We start from the raw sequence: 7,402 nt of genomic DNA on the forward strand, positions 1-7,402 counted from the left end.
GAAATCTCGCCTGTTAGCCCTCATACACACAAACATATTTTGTTCATGTGAGCAAGCCGTGGTTTTTGTGGCTTGCTCATGTCCTTATGTCTTTCTGTGGGCTCATACACACAGCTGAGGATATCACAGCTCATGAACCTAGTGCCACTGAGGAAAAAAAAATATTCAGGGTGGTTCCTATTCTTGGCTATGTTGGCAGCTCTGCCCTACTATAGAATTCTATGGGAACGTGAAAAAAATACTGCTCCACGTTTCTCATTGACTCCACGACCCTATCTTTTGCAGCATGGGCAGTTTGCTCATGTACGATGCTGTGGAATCCACAGTCTTGTGCATGAGCACATATAAAGTGAATTGGGATGTATACTAACCAAATATACAGAGCCATCTTAACGAACTAATCCAGTACCTGGTAATAGTATAAGAGGTACCTTAGAATCTTGTAATGAGACCAATTAAAAAGTCCAGCTCTGCTACATCTACCCATTCACTCACACATGGCTCTGCTACTTTGACCAATTCACTCACATACAGCTCTCTTACATGATAATAATTTTATATAGCGCACACAGATTACACAGCACTACACAATCCCTGTCCCCATGGAGCTCACAATCTAATCAATCTGGCAGTATGTTTTGGAGTGTGGGAGGAAACCGACACAACCACAGAGAGAACATGCAAAGTCTTTGCAGATGTTGATCTGGATGGTACTTGAAACCAGGACTCCAGCGTGGTAAACCCACATATCGGGCTAGGGCTTAGCTTGTCAGACAGTTGTGCTCCATGAAGTATGCCGATACAACAAAGTAAATAGAGATTAAGTTGTGGCACTGATCAATAAAATCCAAGTTTTATTTAGTGTACTTAAATAGGATGCCAACATGTCAGCGTTCTGTTCGTCCTTGAACCTGGAAACCAGGCACTGCAGTGCTGACCACTGAGCCACCGTGTTGCCCTCTACCCATTTACTCAAACACAGCACTGCTACATTCACCTTTACAAACCTAGTCACTAGGGCAGTAACTTTTCCTCCCTTACCCCTGGATCTGTCTCGACCTGCAGCATGAAAAGAAGATTACAGTGATTAAGCATTTGATCAGTCACATGATTCTGAGATCACATTGGTGAGGAGGGTCTGGCAGTTCTGGATCCTCCTGACTTTGGACTATAAAAAGCTGACGCTTTTTAGCAAGACTTTTTCTTGCTAAAAAGTGTGTCCTACAGTCCAAAAAATATGTTATATAGAAAACCACCAGGAAGAAAAGATGAGGTATGGAATGATGTGAGTGGGTTTATTGTATGTTTATTGTTTAATATAAATGCAAAGTGTCATCATCTGTATGTGCATGAGGATTAACTTGCGGTCTCCACATCTACTGTGCAGTCGCCACAAGAATAGAGTGACGCAAGAAAGCCTTTTTGATTGAGGAGATTGAGTCAGGGAACATGGAAAGGTGAGATAGATGCAGAATACAATTTATTATATAAATCATAAACAGCCCTCCACACTTCCTGAACCACCGAGCAAGTCCACCAAATGCGTAGCATGGTTTCCTCAGCTCCACCGCAACTCCAACATACATTGGGACAGAGGGAAACATCCTGTGGAGCTTGCCTGGGGTTCTGTACCATCTGGAGAGAACTTTGAAATTTGTCTCCTGCAATTGAGCCGAGGCATAGATTTTATTGGTGAATACAGAGCCTGTGAGCCACTCCTTCAGCGAGAATGTTGTTCCTAGTTCCTCCTCCCTTATCTAAAGTATGGTCCCTAAAGGAAAGCCAAATATGAATGCATCCAAGTCATTTAAGGGGCACTCCTAGTTATAACTGTGTGAATGGTCCAGGAAGGTGGTCAGGTTACATTGTGCCCACATAGTGTATAATTGAGATAAGATTAGAGATTTTAATTGTAAAGATGATAGTGACAGATTTCCTTTAAAGAAGACAAAAAAAATGTTAATTCTCAGCATTGCGCTATGCAACTTTAGAAGGAAGGATGGGAAATTTTTTCAAGATACAAAACAATGTTAAAATATTTCTGATGCTCTTCAATAAAGGTGAGTAACAGGTATATGTGAATGGTATAGCCAGAACTATTTTACTTTTTATACATTGTGCCATTACATAGTGCCTGTAACTACAGCTGGCATATTAGCAAAAGATAGAATGCAATACAGCACCCTGAGGCAGTACAGTTACTTACTGGATGACAACTATATCCCAATGTGCTTCAATGTGGGACACTGAGTCAAAAACCTGAGGATTCCTGTTTATTTCAGAGTCTTAAAGGTTTTTTGCCCCCATGATAGGACCTAACTTGCTCATCAGTGATGAGACCCCCACAGATAACAAGTCCATTGTACGACCGTCGTGCGTGGCTGGGCTGCCCCAATCATCTCTATGGAGCTGATGGAGATTGCCGAGACCAGGGACAGCTCAACCAGCTGCTTCGCTCATCTCGGGGAGTGACGAGGGGTCAGACGGGGGTACATCACTCAGACCCCCAACGATCCTGTGGATAGGTCCTAAGTTGTTTTGTGTGAAAACTGCTTTAAGTGATAATGACAAATCTGAATTGGGTATGGGGGCCCACCTTATATGTTTGGAACATGTCTGCTGAAAATCGATATATTGCATAGTGACGTTCATTGTGTTGTCTGTGGTTTTCAACGCAGAGCTGAAGGTGGATGCAATTATATGAAACCATATGAGAATCTCTGTTGATAACTTTTGAACCACAAGACTGATTGCGGCAATCCATTTTGGCCGGAGAGTGATCCTCAGGAATTGGTTCACGAGCCTGGTAGTAGATGCAGGCTGGGATGGAGCTGTGTCCAATTGTGGAAGCTGCAGCTTGTGTCCTGGTTTAGCTCTGTGTCAGTGCTGATGGTGCATATACACTGTCTCTCTCTGTGACAGGATCTGCTCTCTAGTAAGAGCTGAGTTCCAACAGGAACATTTTTTTTTTAATAACATCCAATTGAAGAAATGTTTACATATGCTAAATGATTAGATGGGAATACCCCTTTAACGTTACAAAGGAATGGCTACTCATGGTAGCAGGATGAGTAATGTCCATCTTCCTGAAAAGAAAAGGCATATATACTGCAAAACATGAAAAAATTGCAACTTTTTCCTTTTTGTATATGGCTAAGAGTCTCTCAGAAGACTCTAGTAGAAGAGTCCATGTTTAGGGTACAGCCTTTGATGTGGGAAAAGTGCAGACAAAGGGTCAGAGTCAGCAACAGACAGCAAAGACTCAGCGGCTTCCATGTCCAATGCCATATCGGCGGGGAGATGGCCATGTCTCCCGAACATTAGGTATTTGGGAGTGTATCCGGTAGAAGCTTCGGCCAGTCAGCCCTTTTCGCAGGGGTCAGGGACTAGTATTTATTTCTGGACAAATGGTTATTCCTACGGCGTGGGGCAGGTAAACTTCTTTTTCATGTGTTCTTGGCTTCATTGCTCAGAGGTTAGAGCAGTGATTTTCAACCTGTGTGCCGCCAGGTCGCGTAAGTCACGTGACATGGGCCGTGCGGTGCAGGAGCTACAGAAGATGGGCGGATCGCCATTAGGAGAGAAGTTACGCGGAAGAAGACATCAAGGGTAAGTATATAAGGTTATTATTTGTATAAGGAAGGAAGCTAGGGTCTTTTTTTATTAGTAAAGGGAGGCTGGGGCTTTTTATTAGTAAAGGGGGGGCCTCTAGGGCCTTTTAATTAGTAAAGGGGGGCCTCTTGGGCCTTTTAATTAGTAAAGGGGGGCCTCTAGGGCATTTTAATTAATAAAGGGGGGCCGCTAGGGCCTTTTAATTAGTAAAAGGGGGCCTCTAGGGCCTTTTGATTAGTAAAGGGAGGCCGCTAGGGGCTCTTAATTAGTAAAGGGAGGCCGCTAGGGGCTCTTGATTAGTAAAGGGAGGCCGCTAGGGTCTTTTAATTAGTAAAGGGAGGCCGCTAGGGGCTCTTAATTAGTAAGGGAGGGCGCTAGGGGCTCTTAATTATTAAAGGGAGGCCGCTAGGGGCTCTTAATTAGTAAAGGGAGTCCGCTAGGTGCTTTTGATTAATAAAGGGAGGCCGCTAGAGGTTTTTATTAGTAAAGGGAGGGCACTAGGGGTTTTTTATTAGTAAAGGGAGGCCTTTTATGACTGTTTTAGTGTCATTTTGTGCTATTTTGGTTGGTGGTGTGCCCCAGGATTTTCTAAGTATAAAAAGTGTGCCGTGGCTCAAAAAAGGTTGAAAATCACTGGGTTAGAGCACTTGTCTCGTAAACCAGGGGTCGCGAGTTTGAATCTCGCTGAAGCCTTTGTGTTACCTCACCCAATTCTGATCTTATTACTTTATACATAAACAATAATACTGGGTAATTTTGTGTAAAATATTAGGCAGCAACAATTGTTGCAGAATTAAAGTGGTGTCCTCCGAAAAGTTATTGGACTTTCAAAGAATGAGCCTGCTTCATAGCACAGAGCTTAGGGCACTGGTATCTTAAATTAGGGGGCTCTAGTTAGATTCTTACTGTCTACTAATTTAGAAGCAGGGTGTCTGGCAGCAAAACAATAAAATGCAGACACTTTTAAGTTATCAAATCGGTCTTTCTTTGTCAATAAGACTATGCAAAAAACTAACCATAAATTAAAACTGCAACCAAATGGTGCTAAATGCTAAATCTTTTGTCAATTTCACAGCATTTGGACTTTTATTTTTGGCTTGTGAGAAAATAAAAGTGGTGACAGTAGGAAGTACAGATAATCTCACAGAAAACAAGCTCTCACACATCTCTGAAACCAGAAAAAAGAAAAATGTTTTGCTTTTTATATGCAGCAAGTAAAAAGACAAAAGGCAAAAAGTGGAAAAGTGCTGTGGAATTACGTGGTTAAAAGATCATTTTGGGCAATGTCAACTTCATTAAAATAGGAAGACTATTCTTTTGTTTTAGTAGATGCTTAACTTGTATTTTCTAATATCCATTAATTCATAATTTTGCTACAAGAAGACGAATAGTTTATTGCTGGACAAATGGTGGTTCCTAGGACGCGGGAAAGGCACACATGATTGACACCATTCCTGGCTTCATAGCTCAGAGGTTAGAGCACTGGTCTCGTAAACCAGGGGTCGCGAGTTCGAATCTCGCTGAAGCCTTTATGTTACCTCCCCAAATTCTGATCTTATTACTTTATACATAAACAATAATACTGGGTAACCTTGTGTAAAATATTGGGGAGCAACAATTGTTGCAGAATTAAAGTGGTGTCCTCCGAAAAGTTATTGGACTTTCAAAGAATGAAAAAGACTGGCAATAAAAAAACCTGCAACCAAATGGTGCTAAACGCTAAATCTTTTGTCAATTTCACAGCATTTGGACTTTTATTTTTGGCTTGTGAGAAAATAAAAGTGGTGACAGTAGGAAGTACAGATAATCTCACAGAAAACAAGCTCTCACACATCTCTGAAACCAGAAAAAAGAAAAATGTTTTGCTTTTTATATGCAGCAAGTAAAAAGACAAAAGGCAAAAAGTGGAAAAGTGCTGTGGAATTACGTGGCTAAAAGATCATTTTGGGCAATGTCAACTTCATTAAAATAGGAAGACTATTCTTTTGTTTTAGTAGATGCTTAACTTGTATTTTCTAATATCCATTAATTCATAATTTTGCTACAAGAAGACGAATAGTTTATTGCTGGACAAATGGTGGTTCCTAGGACGCGGGAAAGGTACACATGATGGACAGTATTCCTGGCTTCATAGCTCAGAGGTTAGAGCACTGGTCTCGTAAACCAGGGGTCGCGAGTTCGAATCTCGCTGAAGCCTTTATGTTACCTCCCCCAATTCTGATCTTATTACTTTATACATAAACAATAATACTGGGTAACCTTGTGTAAAATATTGGGGAGCAACAATTGTTGCAGAATTAAAGTGGTGTCCTCCGAAAAGTTATTGGACTTTCAAAGAATGAAAAAAACTGGCAATAAAAAAACCTGCAACCAAATGGTGCTAAACGCTAAATCTTTTGTCAATTTCACAGCATTTGGACTTTTATTTTTGGCTTGTGAGAAAATAAAAGTGGTGACAGTAGGAAGTACAGATAATCTCACAGAAAACAAGCTCTCACACATCTCTGAAACCAGAAAAAAGAAAAATGTTTTGCTTTTTATATGCAGCAAGTAAAAAGGCAAAAAGTGGAAAAGTGCTGTGGAATTACGTGGTTAAAAGATCATTTTGGGCAATGTCAACTTCATTAAAATAGGAAGACTATTCTTTTGTTTTAGTAGATGCTTAACTTGTTCTTTCTAATATTATCCATTAATTCACAATTATGCTACAAGAAGACTAATATTTATTGCTGGACAAATGGTGGTTCCTAGGACGCGGTAAAGGTACACATGGTGTACAGTATTCCTGGCTTCATAGCTCAGAGGTTAGAGCACTGGTCTCGTAAACCAGGGGTCGTGAGTTCGAATCTCGCTGAAGCCTTTGTGTTATCTCACCCAATTCTGATCTTATTACTTTATACATAAACAATAATACTGGGTAACTTTGTGTAAAATATTGGGGAGCAACAATTGTTGCAGAATTAAAGTGTTGTCCTCCGAAAAGTTATTGATCTTTCAAAGAATGAAAAAACCTGGCAATAAAAAAACCTGCAACCAAATGGTGCTAAATCTTTTGTCAATTTCACAGCATTTGGACTTTTATTTTTGGCTTGTGAGAAAATAAAAGTGGTGACAGTAGGAAGTACAGATAATCTCACAGAAAACAAGCTCTCACACATCTCTGAAACCAGAAAAAAGGAAAATGTTTTGCTTTTTATATGCAGCAAGTAAAAAGACAAAAGGCAAAAAGTGGAAAAGTGCTGTGGCATTACGTGGTTAAAAGATCATTTTGGGCAATGTCAACTTCATTAAAATAGGAAGACTATTCTTTTGTTTTAGTAGATGCTTAACTTGTATTTTCTAATATCCATTAATTCATAATTTTGCTACAAGAAGACGAATAGTTTATTGCTGGACAAATGGTGGTTCCTAGGGCGCGGTAACGGTACACATGGTGTACAGTATTCCTGGCTTCATAGCTCAGAGGTTAGAGCACTGGTCTCGTAAACCAGGGGTCGTGAGTTCGAATCTCGCTGAAGCCTTTGTGTTATCTCACCCAATTCTGATCTTATTACTTTATACATAAACAATAATACTGGGTAACTTTGTGTAAAATATTGGGGAGCAACAATTGTTGCAGAATTAAAGTGTTGTCCTCCGAAAAGTTATTGGACTTTCAAAGAATGAAAAAAACTGGTTAATTTTTTCGCAGAGTCCATTACCCTGCGGGTGGTATGCCGTGGTCATCAACTTTTTATAGCCATAGAGGGTACACAGCTCTTGGAACACTTGAGACTTAAATGCTGTCCCT

At 40.4% G+C, this 7,402-nt stretch overlaps 4 non-coding genes across 4 annotated transcripts; all 4 read left to right on the plus strand.

The window, feature by feature from the left end:
- The first annotated feature begins 5,068 nt into the window (after window positions 1–5,068).
- On the plus strand, window positions 5,069–5,141 carry TRNAT-CGU (transfer RNA threonine (anticodon CGU)). Its single transcript has one exon. It is a non-coding gene; the product is annotated as a tRNA-Thr (tRNA).
- A 595-nt stretch (window positions 5,142–5,736) lies between these two features.
- On the plus strand, window positions 5,737–5,809 carry TRNAT-CGU (transfer RNA threonine (anticodon CGU)). Its single transcript has one exon. It is a non-coding gene; the product is annotated as a tRNA-Thr (tRNA).
- Window positions 5,810–6,399: 590 nt separating this feature from the next.
- Window positions 6,400–6,472, plus strand: TRNAT-CGU (transfer RNA threonine (anticodon CGU)). The gene has a single exon. It is a non-coding gene; the product is annotated as a tRNA-Thr (tRNA).
- Window positions 6,473–7,060: 588 nt separating this feature from the next.
- Window positions 7,061–7,133, plus strand: TRNAT-CGU (transfer RNA threonine (anticodon CGU)). Its single transcript has one exon. It is a non-coding gene; the product is annotated as a tRNA-Thr (tRNA).
- The last annotated feature ends 269 nt before the right edge of the window (window positions 7,134–7,402 follow it).

Source organism: Engystomops pustulosus, chromosome 1 (assembly GCF_040894005.1).
Source record: "Engystomops pustulosus chromosome 1, aEngPut4.maternal, whole genome shotgun sequence".
Classification (NCBI taxonomy): Eukaryota; Metazoa; Chordata; class Amphibia; order Anura; family Leptodactylidae; genus Engystomops; species Engystomops pustulosus.